The 24,129-nt window shown below is 40.8% G+C and overlaps 2 protein-coding genes across 5 annotated transcripts in view; one reads left to right on the top strand and one right to left on the bottom strand.

Moving 5' to 3' along the window:
- Positions 1–24,129, bottom strand: part of ATXN1 (ataxin 1) — a 350,922-nt gene that overhangs the window by 313,704 nt on the left and 13,089 nt on the right. The window contains exons 2-3 of one of the 4 annotated variants that reach the window (XM_064507005.1): positions 6,624–7,029; positions 6,463–6,546 (exon numbers count right to left, since the gene is read on the bottom strand). The exons of 2 other annotated variants lie outside the window; for them this stretch is intronic. The gene's annotated coding sequence lies outside the window, so the exon portion shown is untranslated. The remainder of the gene's footprint in view (positions 1–6,462; positions 6,547–6,623; positions 7,030–24,129) is intronic. One more of the 4 variants, XM_064507007.1, reaches the window with a different exon arrangement.
- Positions 1–24,129, top strand: part of STMND1 (stathmin domain containing 1) — a 72,371-nt gene that overhangs the window by 5,524 nt on the left and 42,718 nt on the right.

Genomic DNA, 24,129 nt, shown 5'->3' on the forward strand with positions numbered 1-24,129 from the left:
ACTGTTAATGACTGAGGGACTAGCACCCTGGTGTGAGGCAGAGGGTGTGCTGAGACAACGGCATAGGCAAATCCTACAGCACTTTGGACGGGCTTCTTTCCCTCTCCAGGCACTATCTAGACTTGTAATACAGGCATCTATGATAGGTGGCCAATATCAGATGGTGCAAATAACCTCCCTGTCCCTGCTCCAGAGAACACGTAGCAGGACAGTTTGGCATAAAACTTAACAAACATTTCCTCCATTTTCTTCTCCTCTTATCCATTGTTTTCCTTCTCTTAGTACCTCTGTGAAGTGGACTTTTTTGCCATTTCAACTGTGAAAATCACTGCAAAGACTTCTCAGTAATCATGCAATTCCCCTTTACCCCTGGAAAAGTGGGAAATAGTGGGGAAGAGAATCCTGGCATTTGGAATCCAAGTTCCATGCCTCAAATGCATATACCAAAAAAGTCTCTCCCTTATTTAAAAATATAGAGACAGAACAAATGTTAGAGATCCAATTCTTCATTGCACACTGTACAAAAGAGGGCTAAAATGTTACTGGTTTACAATACTCAGTGTAAAATGGTGGAAAAGGAAACATCTGGTACCTAATGAGATGTTACAAGTTTGTATTTTGTAGTGGCAGTACACAAATTTAAAAGGAGAATAGCCTCATACAGCCTGATGCCAGGAAAATCCAATGAGCGACGGATTGATCTTTAGGCCTTTGACATCAATAGGACTATTCATGTGCTTAAATGTTACATGTGTATTTTAGCACCTGGTTGAATGAGGGCCTTAGATAGCAAATCAGGAGGTTGCTGCTTGTTTTCAGCATGCAGAAAAAACAACGCACTTTGAGAACTGCACTGATTACCCTAGTTTATAATCTCCTTAATATCATAAGTTCCACAAAGATACATTTTGTTCCCTAGAGCTCCCCAGAACTCAGTTAAGCATATGGACTGCTTGCTTACACCTACTACAGAAGGCTGAGTATTGAGGATTTATATATTTTAGTCTATGTATGTGGTGTAAATATGTATAAATTTATATTGTGCTAATTTATGGCATACACTACAGAAGGCTTTGCGTGAGCTACATTGCATTCCTTCCCACGTTTCTGCTGAAATATTCATCTTCGGGTCTTTTTCTCCATGTTTTCCTCAGTCTCGCTACAGATGTTTGGGCAGCTTGTGCTAGAAGGGAATTTGTCTTAGAAGTGCATTTAGGAATTTAGGTGATGAGAATACCAAATTCTAGTGTGTGGCTACAACCTGACAGTATTAACAGCCTTGGTGAATACTCACCAATGTCTCAGTCCTGCCCTCTGATATGCAGGCCTGCATCACAACGTAACTTGCAAATCCAGCACCACCAAGGCAGACACCCAGTCCATAGGGGACTTCTGTCTCCAGGACTGCCAATCTAGTGCCTTACAAACATTGCGTTCACACACAAAACATGGATACATAAAGCTGCTGTGCCAAAAGGAGGACTGATTCTCACAAGAACAGGCACCTGTATATCAACAAACTGCGCTCAGTATTGCCACAAGCAGTCCCTCCCATCTGCCTGCACACGGCACTCAAGAATGAAAATATATTAACGTGTCCAACTCTCTGAAATCAATAGGATTCTCGCTGTTGACCCAACAAGAGCAAGGTCAAGCCATTGGGTCTAAGCACAAGCCTCATCTCCCACTGAGTCCTTATCACAATCCTATCAATGCAGCCTTTGTGTACAAGGCCTGGCAGTAGCCCAGAAGTCCCAGTGCCAAATCTTGCAAGTATTAGGAGGCTGCTGCTTGCCGTAACATCCAGTAAGAGACATGAAGACACACAGAAAGCTTAATTAAAGCGTGACCTAATCAAAAGAAGTGGGGCCTGACACAATGCTTATTTGCTTACACTGAAGTTGTGCATAAACACAATGCATTTCCCTGTCTTAACCGCACAACTATGTAAGTAGTACCAGAGGGAGTTACCTAAATAAATAAATAAATTGAATGCAGCTAAATAAATCTTCCAGCTATTACAGAGTCCCAAATGCAACACATAGTACTAACTGAGAGAGTGGAATGAACACAAGGATGTGTCTGCAAATATTTGCTCACATACAGCTGTGAATTAGCTTGGATGTTATTTTTGACCCTTTTCCCCATTCATCTTCCAAAAGCATTTCTATGTTCTGTGTATACGGCAACATGCTGGGAGATCTAGGTTCAAAGCCCAGCGCTGCTTCATATTTGCTGTCTAATCCTGGGAAAGTCACTTTCTCCTTTGGGGCCCTCCGGGAAAGACAGTTATGGACATTTTTCTCCAGTCTTCTTTGCTTTTCTTGTCCATTTAGCAGAAGGGACGGATTTTTAAAGGTATTCCGATAGATAAAGCTGTAACCAGTGCTCTAGACGATCCCATCGGTCACTTCACTTTGCCCTAGAGAATGACAGTAAATACCTCTTATCCTTAAGTGCCTACAGATCCTCAGCGTATCTGGCCCGACACTCTGGGATAGTGAGCGTGCATTACAGTATGTACGCTGCCTAACAAGCAGTGGCAACGTATCACAGAGTGATGCTAGGGGAATAAAATGTACAGCAGTGAAGAGCCACAGATTTCAATAAGTGTTTAATTTAGTCTTTCTGGATAGTTTCTCTGTAAATACTACTACAAGCACACCATACAACAGCAAATCCATCAAAAAAAGCCTTTTAATCTTGATTTTTTTTTTCTTTACGAAGGTGAATAATTGTAATTTATCAAGCAAGATTTATAGCAATTCAGTGAGGATGCAAGATTATATTATCCTGACACATTGCTGTACAGAGGCATAACTGGCCCATATGTTTTGCTAGTTTTGTTCTATAAATAGGCCAGCTAAAAAACACACACATAAAGTAATCCACAACCAAAAACACAACTCTCAGATTACAGCCTCTTTTCTACTTCACCCTTGATGGCCCAACTCTTCCCTAACCTATTGCCCTGGCCCTTCTCAACTCGCCTGCTGAAAGTCCCCCCCAGCAGAGCCTGAAGCTGCTTAGCCAAGTGAAGGACTTTGGCTGAGCATGGAAACCAGCGCTGTCTGGTCCCATCAGGGGCTAACTGGCTGACCCAACCCTCTTCACCACAGAAGAGCCACGTGATGCTGGGAAGATGTTGTCTTGTCCTCTTTTCCTAGCACAATGCAACCACATTCTTATCTAGGGTCTTGAAACAGCTCAGAAAGATGAAATAAAAAATAACACTGCTCAGGGTTCCCATGTGTCCTTCTGATTTTCCTTCTTTCCTCCCCCTTCCTTCTTCCTACCAGCATTTAAAAAATGACTGAAGGATTAAAAACAACAGAATTTAGTAGTCATCCTATCACACCATAAAAAGAACAGAGCGCAGTCAATGAGTGTTGATGGTTTGAACACCTCAGTAGGCTGAGACATACTCAGTCAGCATTTGATTGAATTTAGGTAAGGACAGCATGGTAAAAAAAAAAAAACAACAACAAAGTTTGATCTTAGATAATTAACAGCAGAAACAGGGCTAAATTCAAATAAATTATTCAGTGCAAGGACTTCAGACAGCTCTTAAGAATAACACATGGATCTGTGGCACTCTTTAGGGGACTATGTGCCTATAAACTAATTAATAGATTTGACTTCTCCATATGTAGTTTTTCCATCTGCAGCAGATAAAGTATGGATAGGTTTCTTCATGTAACAGGAAAAATTAAAACTAAAGTTATTTTAGTAAGTTGTAGAATATTCTCTAACTTATTCAGAACACAAATGTGTGAAATACCATGACAGAATGGAAATTGATTTTATAAAATGTGAGAGTGAACTACAGCATTCGGAAACATGTGGTGTAAAGTCAAAGACATATCACACTGCTTCCCTTCCCTCCAACCGCTACTGAGGCATGTCACAACCTAAACGGCATATCGCTGCCAAAAAGGCAGCTAATAACGTGCTCTTCACTACATTAATAAGCAAGAAGACCATGTCAAAAGCATTTTCGCTCTAAAACTGAAATGCTGCAAATTCCTACCACCCCAGCGCATGGTATGGCAAGGCTGCACTCAAGCCTTTGCAAGTGCTAGTCACAAATGGGTTCAGAGAAATACTGGCCTTTTTTATTTCCTTCTCGCTCACGCTGGGTAAGTGCTTGGATCTTTGCTTCAACCAGTACAGGTGCTTCCATGCGCTTATCAGGGTCAGCCACAACCATGCGTGTGTAGGGAAACATCGCTCAGCTTGCAAGCCAAACTGAGCTGGTATGTACGAGCTGGTTCAGCCTTTTCAACCAGTTAGAAACCTGCCTCCAAATATTTCATCCAGTCCAGGATTTGAACATTGCTAGAATATAGCTGAGAAATAGCACACTTCTATTTTTGTAGATAATACTCATATTTTATAAGATTAACCTTGACACTAGGATTTCAGAGGCAGCTTCCAAAGTTTTACCCAAACTAATATACCTCTGTCGGGGTCACCCGCATACACTAACTGAATCCCATCTGCGGGGCCTGACAGTCTCCCTCTCCCAGCCTGCAGCCAGATGGAGATTTGGTCAGTGTGGGAAGTTGCCTTTCACACAGATGTTAGCGTATTTATTTATTTGTAAAGATTACTTATTTTAAAGGTTACTTAACATATATTAACAGAATATGACACAGCCTTACATTTCAATGTTCAAAAGGTGACGACTGCTGTTGACACCGAGAACCAAATAAGACACCATCAACATCCAAATAAAACCCAAACCTATTCAGAGGCCCAGAAACGTGTGGGCGGTTTTTTACCTGACATCTTTTTTCCCACGGCAGTTTGTGGCTCCGATCAGCAGACCGTGCAAAGGCGGTGCCATGCCCAGCCAATATGTGCACCAAGCATTAGCACGTCTTGCCTTCTCCTGTCTCCTTATCCCGCACCCATCTGCCACCCACACCTCCTCATGAAGCAGCCCAAGCATCCAGCAACTTCCACAGGAAAATGCTTCTCACCCAGCCCGATCACCGCAACCTTGTTGTCCAGCAGCGTTCCTGCCCTAGTCCTTACACGCAACATTTGCATGAGTGTGTTCACATCAGATCTCATTAATGACTTTAAAGAGAAGGGTTTGCTTCACTTTGTCTTCTGTTGCTGAATAGAAATAACAAGGCCTGACAGCTAGCCTTTAATTAGCATGTATAATGGCAAACTTTGGGACACAATCTGGAGTTTCGTCCAATCTGAAATTAGGCCTAAACCCAGAATGAATGCTCTTAAAAATTTTGGGAGGCTGTGCTCAGATCTGGGGGTTTGGTTTCACTTCCACAGTATGCATAGCAGCACACAAGACTGATAAGATATTTTCTTCTTTTTATCCTAGCTTTTTCCTCTGGCTTCATTCCTTATTATAAAGCATCACTCACTATGTTACCAAATGCCTCTTCCTGTAGGCACTGTTCCTATGATAAGAATTGTCTTGTTGTCTCATCTGGGCTAATACGAAATACAAAACAAAACCTACATGACATTTTATCACAGTTGGAATGAATTTACTCCTGCTCTTCCCTCAAGGTTACATGCATCTTCCTTTTCTGATACCCCCCACCCCCCAGACTTATCACTTCAATAAGCTAAGAAAAGTCTTGCATGCCAAAGATCCAAATGTTTTTGCTAGAAAAGAGCTATATGAGTGTTTCAAAAGGAAAAAAAGAACATGGTATAAGAAGAACCTGTTGCCCTCAACCATCAGGCCTCAACCATCCAACTAGAAGCTAGATATGCAGAATTAGCATGCTCTTTCAGAGGCTCTTCTTTTATCACACTGACCGTACCAAAAAACATTTGACAATCAAGAAATCCTTCAGCTGTTTCCTTTACCCTTCTGCGTAACGAAACAAAAACTTCCCTGACAGTCTCTCCAACCTGGCCCATATTTAGCATGCTAGTTAAAAAATAAAACACAACTTTGGAACAGAGCCGGTGGGTGTTACTTTTCCCTCAGGTGCAAGTGCTTCTGCTGCTGAGGCGAGGGCAAGCTGAGGGGCTCTGCTCTCCCGTTTGCTCCACAGTCACTCTGCACAGGCTGTTCCCTTCACGGAGCCACAGCGCAGCAAAGTGACTGCTGCTAGTCAGCAAAACAATCAGGTGTCCCCACCACCGGTGCATCTCCTTTCCACTACAGCTGTACAGTTGATAAGCACCCACTTCGACAGCGTGTACTTTGCTATTTGCAAAAGCACAGTCAGATGGGTCAGGATTTCCGTGAATGCAGCCTAAGAGCCTGTTTCTAGTCTCAGCCCCTATTTACTGGTCATACTCCCAATAAAAGCTGCTCTCTGAGGGCTGAGGTTGTTTCTTATATTATAGTTTCATAGAGGTGAATCTTCTAATCTGGTTGGCTGACACAAATTTTATATAGGGTAACAAGAGGCTTGTCAGCACTTCTACAGCATACAAATGCACATAACAGACAGACAACCTTAAACTTACCTGAAGATAAAATTATGATCTTCAGTCATTGAGAAAGATGGTAACTTAACCACAGGATGTATCGCAATTAGCTTCCTCAGCAGCCTACAGAAGCAATATACACAAATTACAAGGTAATCTTCTGCAATTTGAAACCATTTAGGATCTTTAGCATCATATACCTGGATCAATTTAAATCTTAAAGTTGCTATCATCTTTCCTTCTTACTCAGAGATACATATCTTCTCATTTTCTAGTGAAACACAGGGGATGCATTTTCTGTCTGGCCTTAGTGTATCATTTCTTTCTTCTGAGTTAGATGGTTGAACTATAATGAACTCCACAGGACTGTGGTTGCAAAGAACAGGCAGCACTGGCCACCTCAATATCTGTATTAGATTGCCCCCAGTGGCAAGGAGCTGTAAAAAGACTTTCTCAAAAAGAGAAAAGAAAATTTCCAATTGAGAAATAGATCTGCTTGGTGGGAAGAAAAAAAATAATGCTGCATGTAGAAATCTTGAAGCTTTCATCCATTTCTAGGAAACTGGAATGGGAGGAGCATCCCTCCTACTCCTGAAGACATCTGCACTGTGGGGAGATAGGGAAATTACTGCAGTCAGTACAAGCAGGATTTTGGCAAACTAAAGCTTGTCAGAATCACAGCAAACTTCTCATTGATCTGGGTCCACTTATATTTTCATTACAGTTCTGTGCTTCTTTCTCATGTTCCCCTTTGGACACATAATACTTAAAAACTAACTCAAGAACTTGAGAGGCTTGATTCTCTGCACAGCCTAGGAGTAGCCAACACATTTCTTTCTACGATTGTGTCCTTCCTCCTCCTGACTTGTTTTCAACTTAGCAACTGGCAAAACTGAAAAAACCCAGGACATAAAAATTCCTTTAACTGTGAGTAAATCCTCTTTATTGTGTCTCTCTTTACAAAATGGCTTGTTTGATTAATGCCTGTTTGCATGGAAAATTCTCTGTTCTCCTTTGCTCTCTTCTGCAATTGCTTTGCATTTTAACACCCACTTTGGCAGGGGAAAAAGTTGGATGCTGGGTGAAATCATGGCCCCTTTCTGAGACATGTTGGACTTTTGCTGTTCATTTCCCCAGCACCAAGATTTGACCCTTCTCCTTCTGAAAAACGAAGGCCTCCAGCAGTGGCCTGCCACGCCAGTGTAAATCTCTGGGACAGATGAACAAGTCCAAAGTTGCTATTTAAGAATACCAGTGACTTTTTAAAAGCCAGTTTAATCCATTAAGCTTTGTCCAGCCCACTCAGTCGGGTTCAGATGAATCCAGCAAGTTATGTTCTCTCAGGCTCCCTTGTCTTCTACACGGCAGTGCTTTTAACTTTGCACATAGTAAGAATTTACCTCAAACCAAGTTAAAAAGGCAAAAACCCTTCCTTACTGAAATCTGAGGCTGATAAGCGCATATGATGATTTCAGAGTGACTGAACCTTTGCTACAGAAAGACGGCTATCTAAAACCTGAACACGGGACTAATGCTTGCTAGAAATTAGTCTTACTTGAGACTATGGAAACAATTAACAGCCCTGCAAACACTCAGGCACTTTGCAATTGTGGGTAGTTGTCTGGACTCACAGACAATGGAATTAAACATCTGAGAGACTGTGATTCATGATATAATCTGGTTATGAAGCTAATTACACCTCTTGTCACTGTTGACAATGTATGATTATAGCGACAAGCAAGATCTGCAAGCCGAATTCCGTGGGAGGGTATAGACAGAGAGAGAAAAAGAGAGGAAAACAAAAGAAATCAAAACAACTTTTTTCCTCATTTAATAAAAGACTATCTGAGTCCAGGGAAAAGAAGAAAAAAAAAGACTCTCACCCAACAAGAATACTGAAGTTTCCTTAAAATGTTAGAGGAGATGATTATATGGGTAAAAGGTATACAAGGCTATTATTAATGCATCCCTAAGTAAATGTGTAAAGGCAAACTTGAAACTTCCAGAAAACCAGAATGGAAAAAAATGACAAAATAAAATCTTGAACATCAAACTTGTTTCCACCTTTGCAAGTACAGTAATATATTACGGTACATCTTGCAGTGGCTGAGGGTTTTTTTAAGACAAAAGCACATTTTTTTCAGGACTGGAAGTCCTCTTTGGAAGCCACACTAGCAAGGACTGGATTCATTAGCCCAGGTGATCTGTAGTCTCCTAGTTTCACACATACAATAGCTAATATAAACTTCCAAGCCTTTGAAATTTTCTCCGGTGTTGCTTACTTTGGTGTATGCTCATCTCTTCATTGATGATTTTAAACTTCTCCTCATTGCAATGAAGTTTAAATTATTTCCTCAAGTTACTACCCCATAAAATTCTGCATGCATAGAGAGTTAGTGCTTTTTTCCATAATGAAATAAAAGACAAATCTCAATTACTATATGACATATTTCCTAAATGCTATTTGAATTTTATGTATTTTTTTTCTGACTAGAATAAAACCCAAATGTTAAGAAGTCAGTTTCCTGTGAAACTGAAATTTTTGACTAATTCTAATTTTTCTTAAGATCATAAGTTACTGCACTCCTGGGAGAATTGCAGTGACATTACGGAAAAGAAAATTGCGATTTTGTATGGCTGCAGTCAAAAGTATAGAGCTACAAGTAATCAACAAAAAGCAAGTGAAGTTTATAGCATTAAAAATCTCACGATTTTTGTAGGGAGAAGAAAGGGCCATGATTTTTGAGCTTTTGATTGGCAAACTAGAAAATGAAGGACAGAGAATGGTCTACAGGGAAATATTCTTTCATCATTTGGAAATAATGTTCCACAATGGTCCGAAAGACCCTGCAGGTCATAGTACAAAGCTTACTTATTTATCCAGTCTGCCTCTTTGGTGTAAAAGGGTCTCTGACAAGAAACAAGGAAAGTGGTATGGTTTACTTTCACCTTAGGTTAAATTTTAGGTTTTATAAAGAGCAGTAGTTCTTACTGTTTCCATCATTTCTTTGATTTATCTATTGGACAGCCAGAGCCTAAGCTTGGCTTCTGTGTGCCCTAGGAATGAAACTGGCACTTTGATTTCTCTTGGCATAATTTTACATATCACCAATAATTTCCTCATTGTAGATGGACAGTAGAGAGAGGAAAAAGTGAGGAGCCTAGATTATTCTGCTCTTGTTAACTGCATTTCCTCAGTCATTATATTGATGCTGTTAAAATTTTGTTTCCAAAGCCACAGGTGAATCCAGTAGTTACAGATGAAGGTAAAAATAGCACCTAGAAATGGTATATATCTCTCCTGAATAGAAACCAGTCAGCTTGAATAAACTGTACTTGAAGTTTTTAATTTAAAATATAACTTTAGTACTCAGCTTCCCAGAAAGCATAATTGAATCTGGGATCTACAAAGCAAAAAGGGAAAAACTGGTGCATTAATGTTCTAACCTCTGTCAATGTTTTAAATCTGGAAAACTGCAACTCTTTTAAGCAAGACTATTACTTTTGGAAGCAATATGGGGAAGACCGAGTGTTCACAGAAAATACAGGTAGACTGTACTTAAACTAAATTGTGTATCTTTCACATTCTGTTCATTTATAAATTTGATGTAAACTTCAGCAATGTTAGGGAAAAGAGAGCAGGAGGTACTGTGAGAAATGTGCTGAAGTATGCTTATCAGTTTTTGGAATAGTAAAATTTACTGTATGCATGTACTAGCCACTCACTTTCATACATGCATTACAGAAAAGCCTGACTCTTCAGTGCTGGGAGCAAACTTGTGATGAGTATTTAAAGCGTGACTGCAGACAACTCAGTATTTTTTTCAAGCAATAATCTTCTATCCTAACCATAGAAATGTTGTGTGCTGCCCACAACCAGGCACACATACAGCCTTGAAAATGCCATTCCCTTTCATGGTCACAAACCAAAACAACAAATCATTTCAGTAAGATCATTTTCTGTTTTCTGCTTGTTTCTACAAATAAAAAAAAGGCATGGGCCAATCCCACTTTCAAACAGCAACAAAAAATCATTTGGGGATTTAACAATAATTTAATTTGTATTAACCATGGCACAACATAAACATTTTCCTCAAAGCTGAAGCACAAACAGATTACGCACATTTTCCACGTGTGGGGTTTTTTGCCTGTGAGCTGCTGAGACTATTTTCATTAAAACAAAAACAAACCCCACTTCCCGTATGAATCAGAGTTTTGTATTTAAACTGCAGGATTCCTCTTTAATGGTTTATTTGTTGATTGAATTAATATGGATATTTAGCAAAGGCGGGCCAACCAGAAAAACAGAGAGCAAGAGGACAGGGAATACCATTACAGAACAGAAATGGGAAAAAATGAGAGTTGATTAGAATACTGCCAAAGCAAACAGATAGACAGGAGAACTTCCATTTTCCTCCCTGTTCCCAGTGATGCTATTTGGTGACATATTTCCCTGCCCTGTGAAGTGCACACACGCTTTGAAGCAGGACTGTGAGGAGAACAACTTGCTTAGAATGAACATCAGAGAAAGCTAAAAGAGAAGGTGCACCAAATGCAGCTGTGGTGGCTGCTCTCGGCACTGTCACCGCACCCCATCTGCCCTAGACAAGCCAGCGGATCACTGAAAATGTCCTCGCACTTGATCTCACGGCTCCACATTGGGCGCCTCGTGGGAAAAGGGAAGAAGGTGGGAACCCAGCTTTGTCCGCTGGGCCATGGGACAGGTACCTCAGGGCAGGGGACTTGCTGTGGCCAAGTCACCAGGACAGACACAGTCATGACAGCAGAAGAGTACGAACTGCAGATCTGGCCCGCGACCGCAGATTTGGTACCCCATGTAGAGAGTTGGTGGGCTGAATGGCTGCTGTAGATGCCATCCCAAAGCAACTATGAATTCAAGACCCCGCTTGTAGGTGTCTAGGGTTTACCGATTTAACCCCAGGTTAGGACGCTTGAAAATTAGACCATGGTTCCTCAGTCAGTCAGGATCTTTTAACAGATAATCTTTTTCTTTGCTTTAGGTGTGGACTTTAGGTGATTGTTTCCTCTGAATCCTTCTCCTTTTGCAATAGGTATCACCACATTGACTCAAGTTTAATAGGATTTGAACTCACTTCTGTTCTCTGAGAAGAAAGCATAAACTTTTAGCTTCCTTTGCATGAGAACACAGAGATGTTAAAATTAGCCACAAGAAGCATATTGCTCCCTGAATACAAGAGAAAGGTACTGCAATTTACTGCACAGTGAAAATCTAGTTAAAAGCACTGAATGCACAAGTAACATTTAAACAAAGCACGCTCTGGTTTGCCAAGAAGTCCTCCACATCCACAAAGAGCACGCCAACAACAAAACATGTATGTCTGGGGTTTGTCCGATCAAAAGAGAACCACCGCGGCAGGGTCACAGCAGGTAGCACTGCTACTGCATCTCAGCATCTTATAGCCAGTGTTCTGAGGTACTTTTTAAGGGCCACAGAGCTCATACGTTCGTACTTGCTGGCTCGAGGTCACTCCAAGGGCCTGAGCAAGCACGCACGTGTCATGCCACACCAGTGCCTGGGGCCTGGCCCTATGAAATGGATGGGAGAGGGCTCTCTCCTTCCACCTGTGTGTGCCAATTCAACACACTAACCTGGCAGAAAACTAGCCCAGCAACACAGAAAACAAGTTGGAAAGGTGGGCTGAGCTCACGGAAAGGAAGCAGCGTGCGGCCATGAGCATGGGTGATGGAAAGAAGAAACAGGGAAGGCAGAGAGTGAGACTGTACTCTGTCATAGATAGTGCAGTCATGATCAGCTCCGGTGTTTACAAAACTGTAGCACCGGTGTATGCAAAGAAAAGCCCTAGTTTGTCTCTCTCTCTCGTAGACAGAAAAATGTAGATATTTAAAAAATGCAAAATTATTTAGGACCCCAAGCAGGAACAGAATCTGCCTGGATTGGTAAGTCCTTTTTCTCTTCTTTAGAAAACAAGTAGCTCTGCAAGCAGCAGAAAGCATGAGAACCTGTGTCTCAAGGTTTAGGTCTGGCATAGCTACTCTGATGTTTAATAAGCACTGAGTTCATGACACTGCCTGCAATCCTAAGAGCTTTTTCTCTTCTACCTAACCACCTACTTTCAAGACCTTCACAGACACCTAATAAATTCCAGGCCAGAGTCAGATTTGATTGACAGGGACCATGCAGTCCAGAAAAGATTGGCCACATCATGTAGAAGGAGAGATTAATAATTAACACAGACTGTTCTAATGCACAACACTTTTTTTCATCAGGAAACAGACTAACGAAGATAGAAACACATTCCTGCTCTACTAATGCAAAATTACAAGCCAACTTTTGCTCCTGGTTATATAGCTATACACCCAGAATTACTCTGATTAATCAGATGACTTCAGCGACAGTAGGGGATTGTCTTAAGTATCTAACTGGATTTACACACCATAAAACTACTAACCACAGTCCTCTACCTACCAAGGAACAGTCTACGTTTACACAAAATGATGGGAACAGCACATATTGTATCTTTGCATGACTCCTCACTTGTGTTTGGCACATTACAAAGTCTGAAACATCAGGTGAGAATTCAGAGTACTTTATGGCATATTATAATTTTTTCTTTCTAGTAGGACACAAAAAATACTATTAAAACATACTGTGGAAAAACCTGCACTCCATTGCCTCAGGTACAATATTTTGACACTTGACATTAGGACATTGCTAATCCAACAAACTTCACAAAATAAACAAAGCAAAATGAGCTTCATTTATTACTGATTACTGCTAAGATATATTAAAAGAAATGTAAATCTGGATTCATTATCTTCTCTCACCATTTTATGCTTATTTTTTGTATTCTATTGGATTAGAACAGATTAATTAGTTTTAGTTTTCTTTCTAGCCACTTTTCATGCCCTGGCTTAGTAACCAGGCTCCATTTTTTTCAAAAACAACCACAGTCTCAACATCTTCCAAAAATTTTCCATTCGTTCTACAGTTTCTGAAAAGAATTCCAAACAACTTTAATATCTGGACTTAGCCTAACTGGCAAAGCGAATTTCTCAGTAAGTGACAACACTTCTTCCGATAGTTGTCTTCAGCCCATTTTTTAACACTTTATACCACTTCACTGCTTGAAGCTCCAGATCATTTATTCTAGTTAGCTAGCTGAGCTCTTGTTTGTGCCCCATCACTGATTGCTCTGACAGGAAAACCTCTGCTATTGCCAATGTAAGAACAAGATGTGACTTCACACTGCAAAAAAGCTTACGGCAGGGCATCCCATCGCCCATCAGACTGCATCTGTGGGGCGGGGGAAGCAGATGGGGAAATGGCTGAAACTCTGGGCCTAAAGAAAACAGGGATCGTTTCCCCCCCACGTAATCTCAGGCAAGTGGAGATCTGTCTGTCCTACCTCCTAGCTGCAAACTAGAGAAAAGAAGATTGCTTTTATCTGCTGTTTCAATCGTAAACTCTTGCAGCGGTAACGTGTGCTTGCGCGAGCCAGCCCCGGCACAACGGGGCCATGCTGTTGTTTGGAGGCTACCAGTTCTGCTGCGGCACAAACAACGAACCCAGTCAGAAACAAAGCTGCTTTTATGCTGTATCACTTTAAAACCTATACGCTGAAAATGGTAAGTGTGCTCCAGCGGATTTGCATCCTTTCCTGCAGCATATACAAAAGTGCACTTTTACAAGATCAATCTGCTTCCTTCCTAATGATAACAGAGAATCATCTTGGATAACAGTTTTTAGTTGCTAATTTAATTAATTGTACTGATACAGATTTTGGGAAATATCACTCTAGCATGGCAATGCAAATCAAATCAGAAGTGCTGATGCAGAATAAGGTGAGTGACTTCCCTAAAAAGGTGGGTTTGCAACATTCAAGGGCTGTGAAAGTTATTTTGATATAGGGCAAGGAAAGAAAACTGTAAGAATGGTTCCGTAAGTCTAGAAAACATTAACAGCTAGATTTTGTCTCCCTGCCTTAAATTGATTAGCTAAGTTTCCTGTGAACAGTAACACTGCAAACTCTTCATGCTCTAGGACAGTAATTCCCTAATGTTTTGGCACATGGATCACTGTCAATTTTCTGAGTGCATCGGGGGCTACCACAGTGCCTTATAACACTGAGCTTTTAAGGCAGCATTGCTTTGCAGGCCACTTGTGATCTGTGGAGCACAGCAATGAATCACTGCAACCTCAACAAATCCTAAGTGGGCTAAAGACAGGGCCGGACCAATCCAAGGCCAAGTTGTTCTGCTGGCCAAAATTTCAGATTTGGTTTCTAAAGCTGGGGTAAGTGGAATTGTGACAAATCTGGTACCTCTTCACTTACAAAACACTTTAACTCCTTGGATTTGTCTCATCAGTACAAACTGGAGCGCCCTGCTTTAGCAGAGGCGGCCTTGAGAAAAGTGTCCAGCCCCATCGGACTCGGCCTTCTGCTGGAGTCAGGTTGCACGGTAACAAGGAATCCCTGGCACCACGGGACAGTAAGCTGCTCTCCCATGTCCAGGATGTAACACCAGAACAGATGATAATAAATAAGCTGCTTCAACAGGGCTGTGAAAAATGATCTGTGACATATCTGTAGTGAAGCAAATGTCATCTCAGAACAGGCTTGTTTGGATGCCCACAGAAGAGCGCACCAACAGTCTGGCTCACATCACAGCTCACTACTGGTACGGCGCTGTGAGCATACCGGTGACTGACTAATTCTGCACAGCGGTTCTCTACCTACCGCGTGCTTTTTTGAGCTATTAGTGTCATAGCGTATCAAACGGCCCGTCACAAACCTGTTTATCACCCCTTCTCCAAATTCAGGCAAGTATCCAGCCGCAACTACTCAGTACGGACATATGCACACACAAATGCTAGCTCTCTGGTAGGCTGGACTACCGCGTCTAACTTGGGGCAGAATTACAGCCCTCGTGTGCTTTGAAATCAGTACAGCTGCATGGGATGAGTAGTGCAGCTCTTCACTTTAAAAGCCTCTCTTCACATGGTACTTGAAGAGCTATTCAGAAAAGCTAACTTCAGCCTCGCAAGACCAAGCTTCTTTCTATAGTCAGTGGAAAAGTGACTCCAATGGAGAACAAGGTGATCCAGAACAGAAGCTGTTAACGATCCTGATGGCCCTCTGGAGGGCTCGCTCTCTCTATTCACTCCTGTCTAGGGAGCCTTTGTGAATATCCCCTGCTTTTTATGCTGCCAACTCCTGAGACTTTATTATGAATCTCCTAGCATTTGATGTTTCTCCTAAAGACCCTTTTCTGAAGTCATTTAGTTTTATAGGAATCTTGCCTTCTGCTAAAAAAATATATATATAATATTGGCCTCGCTATGGTGGAGAAAGCTTGAAAGTGTGAAGTCCGGAGACTAAAAAAAAAGCGGAAAATAATCAAAAGACAAGTAAAAGTAAGCCAGAAATTACTTCAACATTTTTTTAAGCCAACCTCATGACGTTTCAGGGCCTGACTCATGAATGACACTAGCAATACTCAACTCTGTCTCATTGCAGTAGTCTAGGAAGTCATTGAAATTTGCCAAAGGAATATATGAATTTGCCTTGTATCTTGCTCCAAGGGTTCTTTATATATTCAATGTTTGATTTTCTCAAATGCTAACATATGCTAGAACTGCATTCTATTTGTTTTTTTCAGACAAAATTAGCTTTTTACAGTATATTAGAGATAAGTTTGCCCTTTTTTAATATCCACACATATAAGAATTGTAATAAATTTTCCTAAAACATCATGAGCATTGCTTATGACTGACAGAGTCATACGCAGTTGCTTTAAGTAAAAAGCTCTTCCAAAAGGTACGTCATAAAAATCTGTTAATCCTCGAGAAACATAATATACAAAGATGACAAGAAGTCATTTCAAAATCTTTTTAACACCATCTCTAAAAGTTTGGAGGTTGTTTAGAGAGAGAGAAGCAGTCTTAAGCAAGTGCTGCCACTGCTAGCTGGTGATCTTCCCAGAATAAAGCCAATATTTTTGTTCAGTTCCTCTTCTCCTTCACCTGGATAGTTTCAGTGGAGCTCCTCTTGAATTCTAGTTCAGATCATTAGATGAAAATATGAAAGCTGTTTCAAAAATTTAGAATAATCAATCTACTTTTCCAAAGGAACTGACGATATGATATCTGAGATTTACCTTAAGTAAGGACCAAATTTGAGGTGGTGAACTTCATTTTGTTTGAATGTTAAGCCTCTTTAAACTGCCTCAGACTGGGCTTTTAAAAATTAAGGCATATACATAAAAAGTTAAACCCTAAATTCTCTGATAAATAAAAGAATGAATGACATTTGTGTTTAATTCTTGCAATAAACTTCACAAGAGGATCCCCTGTATCACATACCAGCATGCAACCAGTCAGCAATGACTTGTGCAGCACCTGGCCCAGTTTCCAACTCACACCTTGCAGCCAAAGAACCAGCACTCCAGGGAATGGTGTATCCTGCCCAAACCTAGGCAAGAGGCTGGAGGCTGACAAGTCCTAGCCTACCTCAAATGTAATCACCTCTTTGTTTTATAGCGCTCCAGGGTGTAACTTCCAGAGTTTTCTAATTTTCTGTGTCATTAGAGGAGGGGAACAAAAGGATAATCAGTGGATACAGGAGCGAGTGACCCGTTTTCCTGATTCTCTGAGCCACGTGCTCTGCCATATGTCCACGGGACATGGACCACATGGTGCAGATGGGAGGACAGGAAGCAAGAGCAGCTCCCTCAGGGCTCCTGCATTGTCTTCTTTGCACACAACTTCCTTGAAAGAAATAACCTTTTTATTTAACATCCTCTGTGGACCATAGGGGACCATTCCCCATTCCAGTTGCTTATGAGATCCCTCAATACATTCACTCTAAATTTTCTTACTACTGAACGAGCTATCGAACTTTCTCTTAGTCCCAGCCTTTGGTCCATACTAAACATGGCCCTTCCTTTTTGGCACTAAAACCTGAGGATGATTAGCAGAGCTTTGATGTAATCATCTCTCAACTATTCAAGATGTATACAGGGATATTTTGTTTTTTGTTCCATTTTCTAGACTTATTATTATGGTGAAAAACATTCTTTTTTACCCTTCAAAGGAGGATGAAGAATCCCCTAAGGGAAGAAAGATCTTCCTAAGAAGAAAAAAAAACTAAGTACTAGAGAATACAGGCCTGGCTGATTTACAAAGAGATACTCCGACATGGCATGCAAAAAACAATGGGAAAATACTTTTCCCCTGTTAAGTAGAAGTCACAAACAGTAGAGTCTACTACTCCATTTCAAGGGAAAACATGGAGAATTTATACCTCTAGCGAAATCCCCAAACAGATCTATCCTTTGAATTAATTATACCACCTGAACTCCACTGTAATCTGCTTATGACATATAACATAGCTTCTTTAAGCACATTGTTATAGTATACACACACACTTGCATGCACACACTTATATACACATACACGCTAAGCAGCAAGACCTTCTTGGCTGATGTAACTAGTTTATCCATATCCCATAACCTAAATTGCTATTCTTCATACCACTGAATAATATATATATATAAGATACATATATATTTATACGTAAATATACAGAGAGAGAGAGAGATCAGAAATAATGGACAAATACTTGGTCTACCCATCTGAAGTGAGCTCCAGGCTGCCACAGCTGTAGGACTACCTGTATCCAGGCTAAAGACAACAGAAAAGTGTAAGTATGCATTTACTATTTTAGACAGTCCTGCTATGAAATAAAACATGGTAGCTCCGCACACATGGAAACAAGAGCCCCAAGTCCAGGCTGTAAGCCCCAAGTCCAGGCTGTAATCCCAGGGGTGCAGTCCCCCTGAACAGCCAGAGTTACCTGAGTGGCTGGCTGCAATGGTGGCATTTGGTTCAAGATTAAGACACTTTAATATGCAGTGTCTGAATTCCTATTAGAACTAAGGGAAACCTACTCAGTATAGTCACTGGAGTTTATAGAGCTATTTTGCTGATAGCTGGGAGGTATCTACTTCAAAATAAAAAATCACTTGGTTTCATCAACTATATTCACTAGACTTCCATTGACTATAATGGGAATTTATACATAGGCTTCTACACTTACACTAGGTCTCCAGAACCCTCATTTAGAGATTATAATCTGGGGCTGAATCCCTCTCTAAATGACAACGTACCACTTATCTGAGAAGCCCTGCATGGAAGACGACTTGCCAAAGACTGTGTTAAGACTAGGAGACCGTTAGCATTTGGATGCTCACAGTGAACGAAACTTCTGGACTCACTTGTGAATGACACACTGCAGATGTTGGCTATACAATTAAAAGAGAAATAACTGTTGCAAGCTGCTTACTGTTGGATAGGATCTTCCAAAAAACTCTGGTAAAGAGGCACCCATGCAAGTGACTTTACTTAAAGCAAAGTTGTGCCACCTTTCCTAAGTTTCTGTGTTTTGTCATGCTTACTCATAGACAGACAATTTGGTGAGATAAAGGACTAACAGTCATATGGATCATCTCAGGTGCATGTGTTTGTGGGAACATGATACTTGGTACTCAGGACAAGTGAAAACAGTTGCTGAACCTCTGGAGGCCGCCTCAAGGACAATATTACTTTTACCTTCACAATGATACACATCAAAAAGACAACCCACAAAACAGGGCTCGGCAGCAGAGCAGCACAACAACATATTTGGGCCTGTGACATGTGAACACATCAGCTCTGCACCCTGCTCCCTGCTGCAGCTAGTGCTCCTGCTCTGTGAAGGTAACGGTGGTTCCCACCAGAGAAGGTCCCAGCTGCCAACTTCTAGCACAGCTCTGCCAGCAGCTGCAATCCCACAGAAGCACTAGCACCAATGTCTAAAGCATCCGTTGTCAGAGCAACCCAGGGACAACTACATCCAGAAACATAAGGATAAGGAGCAAAAGGCTATTTGAATTCACTGGTTCCTACTCCTTTCCTCACCAATACCCTCCTTACAAGAGAAAATGTCATCAGTCTCTCTCTGATAATTACAACACCCACAACCTTATTACCTATGAAGAAAAGCAAGGTGGATGATGCCCTCTGAGTGCCCTTCTTCAGCCCTTTGCACGCTTCTTGCTGCTACCCTGGCCATGGCGGGCTGCAGTCAATCCTTTCCTTGCCCGGTGACTCGGTAACAGACCCCCGCAGCAGCACAGAGACAGCCTGCAGCAGCTCTATTCCTAGAGCAAAGGAGAAAAATCTTCTCGGGACCAGAGGCTCCTAGGTGAGCAACTACAATAACTGATCCATATGTTTCTCCTGTATTATGTGATCAGTGAGAACGTGTGTTTTCATTTGCATTTTCACCCTTTGGTTTTCTGCATTTGGTAAATACTGGCAAAGTAAATGTTAAGATGTCACATCTCTCTTCTCAAAAGTGACTGACAGCCCCTAAGTGCTCTGGGTTTTTTATAACCAACGTGACTGACAGCTTTTAAGTGGAAGCAGTTCGTGCAAGTTTCAAATGTTAGTTGTCTGCACAAATAACATGGAATATTGGCTTTTCTTGTAGCTATCTAATGGTATTTCCTCCTGTGTCAGCAGCAGCTCTAAACTCTCAGCTGTGAAAGGAAAAAAAGTCTGTGTTCTCTGCTCTGCACAGTTCTAAAACTCCCTGTCCAACAAAGGGAGAAGTAAACCCATGCTCATATTTTAAGTTCTTGCATTTCACAGCAGTGTAGTGGGAAAAAGGCATTTCTCTTCATATCATCGTTGGCTAATGTTGTCTTGTACGGAAATATTTCTATTTAATCATTTTTAAGCATTCCGCACCAAACACTCTTTCAAGAAATCCAAAAGGCTTATTATTGCCTCTATGCATCCAATCTGAGCAGTTAACTACCATGCTAGAGTCCTGTATATCTGTGATCCTGCACCTCTAATAATTAAGGTGAACAGGTCCCCTAAAGATTATACATAAAACGTATGTAAATGGCAGAAATGTTACATGCTCCTTCAGAAATAAAACAGGTAAAGTTAGTACTTTCTACAGTTTTCCATTTCAAGTCCAAGCATGGGTGAGGGAAAACAGTATTGTTGATTTAAGTGTATCTATTTAACTTCGCAACAGACAAGTAATTAAAGTGTTGTTGGTAAGCACATCTCGGCTGTGAGATGGTAGCCTGTAAAAATTTGCTGGCCATTCCTCACAGCATAGAGAATGAGGGATCTAGCAGTGCTCATTTATTAAAAATTTTTTACAGAAGTGGATTTGAAGTACAGGGTAGTTGAAGGGCAATCTTCTTAACAAAAGTTGCTGAAATATTCTTAATTTCATGTACACTTTTATGCCAAGAGACTGGAATTTTGTACTTGTTTCACATTGCATAACTCTAGAAATGTTATCACTGTGAGCACTTCAGTGTCAGTCAATCCGAAAACATCTTGTGCTTTCTGAATAAAGCAATGATGCACAGCAGTGGCTTTACATAAAGTTGGCCTGTTCAGGAAAAAAAGTCAGTCTGCTTCCCAGAGAAAATCAAAGGACACTGCCCCTCTGCAGTGAACTGTGGCAAAGAGCAGGAGAAGCAGCATTGCTGCAACTCTTCCATTTTCCAGCCCTGGCTCAGAGCCACTAGCACCCGCTCTCTGGGAGGTAGCACCCAGGTACTGCTCCGCAACAGGGCAGAGAGGCTTCGAGCAGCCAGGCCACGAGTCAGCAAGACAGGCTCCAACTTTGCATTAAAGCACTAGCTGTCCCCAACACTCTTCTTCACTGGATGCCACAGCCCTGCAGCTCGGATGAAGGATATAAAGTATTTAAAGTGATAAAGAGAGAAAGACTTGCCATTCAGTCCCTTAAGAGTTTCCCTTTGCTGAACTGGGTGTCAGGCTAGAAATAAGCTTGGTTGCCCAAGAAACTGAAGCTGTAGGGTCAATGAAAAGGGCTGCTGTGACAGTGTTTAATTTTTACAGTCCCATCAACTTATAAACATTACTGAGTAGCCTTTACGGTACAGAACAGACCTTTCCAGGCCTGAAAATAATGCATTTCTGTTAGTTGAGGAGCTTTGTTCATTTTCCTATCAAAAAGAAACCCATTGTATATAAGGTAATATTCCCTTTCACTTTCTTGGATATAACACAAGATTTTTATATTTGTCTTTTCTTGTTCAGTTACATGACTTCAACAACTCAAGCTTTTTTTTTTTAAGGAATGTAAGTGACCATCATTTATTAACTCTACAAAATAATCTACCTCAGATAGTAACGCAATTTCCTCTTCTTTTCAGCTTCTCATTTTTCTCAACTTTAATGCAGTTGTATAAGATTTCCCTCTCTCCAGAGGATATGCAATAATCAGGTTAGGTTGGTATCTTTATAACACTGACCTGAAAGTTCACTTCATTTTCTCTCCCATCCCCTCAGTCTTTCTTAAGTTCTCTTCTAATTCATTTTCTACTATTGAATATCCCTAAAAAGAGAAACTGGACACAGATAAATCATTTTACCTCAAAATTTATCAGTGTGGAAAATAAACAAAATGCTGCCCAAAAAATGTAGAAAATTACTTTAATCTTTAGTATCAACTGTGTTCATTTACTTTCTGTCTTTCTATAAAGAACAAATTCTATCTTGAAAATTGTACCCTGAAAAAGATCAGAAAAGGGCCAGAATGCTAGTTTTGTTTCTTTTAAAGAAAATAAATGAACTCATTTAATCCTGCTGAGAGAAACAGTTTTCCAGGTTTTGGAGATCAGTGCTTTATTTATACAGTACTTCGGTATTATAGACATTTTAAAAAGAACATTTTGCATTACCTTTGAGTAAATGATTTGAACATGCAGAGCAACTTTGATTACTCTAAGCCACATTATTTCCTGCAAAAAGTTTTCTTTTATTTGCTTATTTAAGGTTGCAAATTCCACCCCAAACAGAGCTAGAGAGAGCTCTATAGTACTCTAAGTTGTTTTTTTAACCTTTCAAAATTTCATTCCACCTCGTGCTCCCCATAGAGAAGCAGCAGCAAGAAGAAGAAAGAATATGTCTACAGTAGAATGGTTTAAAAAAAAGGGAAGCTTTCCCATGAATCTACCAAGCAACCTGAATTTAGGATACTTTCAGTTTTAAATTCCTTCCTTCTCAAGTCATTCACTTCAACAGTAACATGCAAGACCTGCATTTTTAGAGGCTAGGAACCAGCATTAGATTTGCACAGTGCATATTTGCTAACTTAACAACATATTCATATATTTTACTTTCTATATGAGAAAAGAGTTAGCTAGAGAAGACGGATTACAGAACACGCCATTTGGCGTCTGTTACACACACGGGACCCCACCAAGGCTGGCGACGCAGGAGTTTTCTCTGACCTCAGCCTCTGTTCAAGGGGGATATGACTGAAAGAAGGGTTACAGACTTTGTGATGGACACATGATGATTACAATGCAATCAGCAAATAAGATGCTTTTCTGACATTGCTTCACTATGTGCCAATTCAACTCTCAAAGAAGTTCTGGGAAATATGGCAGGTGAAAAAGACAAAAGTAGTTCTAGATTTTCACAGACTTCTCCAACCTACCAGAGCAGAACTGCAATTACATAAACGCCAGTCATTGGGTCAGTAGCAGAATATGAATTCCTGAGCCATGAGATGGGAGAAACCAATGCTTTGCAAGTTCAACACTGCTGGTTTCCAAAGTTGGGACTCTCATTTGGTCCCTCAGCACATAATGGACAAGCACTACAGGCTGCTAGCAAAAGTGCTCAATAAGCAGATAGCATCCAATTAAATATAGTATATATAGACACAAAGTAAAAAAATCTATCCCTGTTTTGTGCTGTGGCCATATATCACTGTGCAAGATGGTGGAGTGATGTCTCTCACGCTCCAAAGAACGTGACTTTGGGAGAATGTAGGTTTGTAGCGGATATTTGCCAGGTTGTTTGTATTCTGAATAAGGCACGTTACATTTTAGTTTTGTTCTGTTTTTTAATGATGGAATCCTTTTTGTTCCTCAGACTCGTCTTTATGTGGTGTAATAAAGCATGCAGATCAGACCGGTTTCCATACAGGCTGGTGACAAAGCGGCTTTCCTGTCTTATTGTATGTGTTCTGCATGAAGATCTGTTGACTGCCATGTGGTATTGTTTAGAGACAGTGACATTTCTGCACGATAGCAGAGTTATATAAAGGCTCTGTGTCCTCCCTGACTCAGCTAGGAATATGTTGGTAGGACTGGAATGAGTCGGCCTATTCTGAACTGCTCAGGGACCGTGGGATTACATGAAGAATGTCTGCAATGATTCAGAGATGTTGTGCTTGCAGAAGGAAGTTGGGGCTAACCTTTCGTGAATGCAGGCACTGGGTTTAAGGCACAGCAGGGAGTAGAGAAAAGTAATTTTATGTTGATCGGGATCACCTAGAAACTTCAATAAAGGACACCAGTAACTCACAAGCCTAACAGGAAAGAGATGTCTTTTGCAGACAGCTATGTTATGTAAAGGAAAAGAGAGCATATAGGTATAATTTAAGAAGATACTAGAAAGCTAGGATTTCAAACCACTGTTTTTTAAAATGATGCTTCTGTTTCCCTATTCTCTTCTATTTTACATATCCCAGATCTGTCATATCTGTGAAAAAGGAAGTAGGGTAAAGAATTCCCACCCTTTGGGAAGAATTGAGTTAGTATAATGTAATATTCCCTAGCTAGTCATCAACAGCTATAATAGCTCCATAGCTG

The sequence above is a fragment of the Dromaius novaehollandiae genome, chromosome 2 (genome assembly GCF_036370855.1).
Source record: "Dromaius novaehollandiae isolate bDroNov1 chromosome 2, bDroNov1.hap1, whole genome shotgun sequence".
NCBI lineage: Eukaryota > Metazoa > Chordata > Aves > Casuariiformes > Dromaiidae > Dromaius > Dromaius novaehollandiae.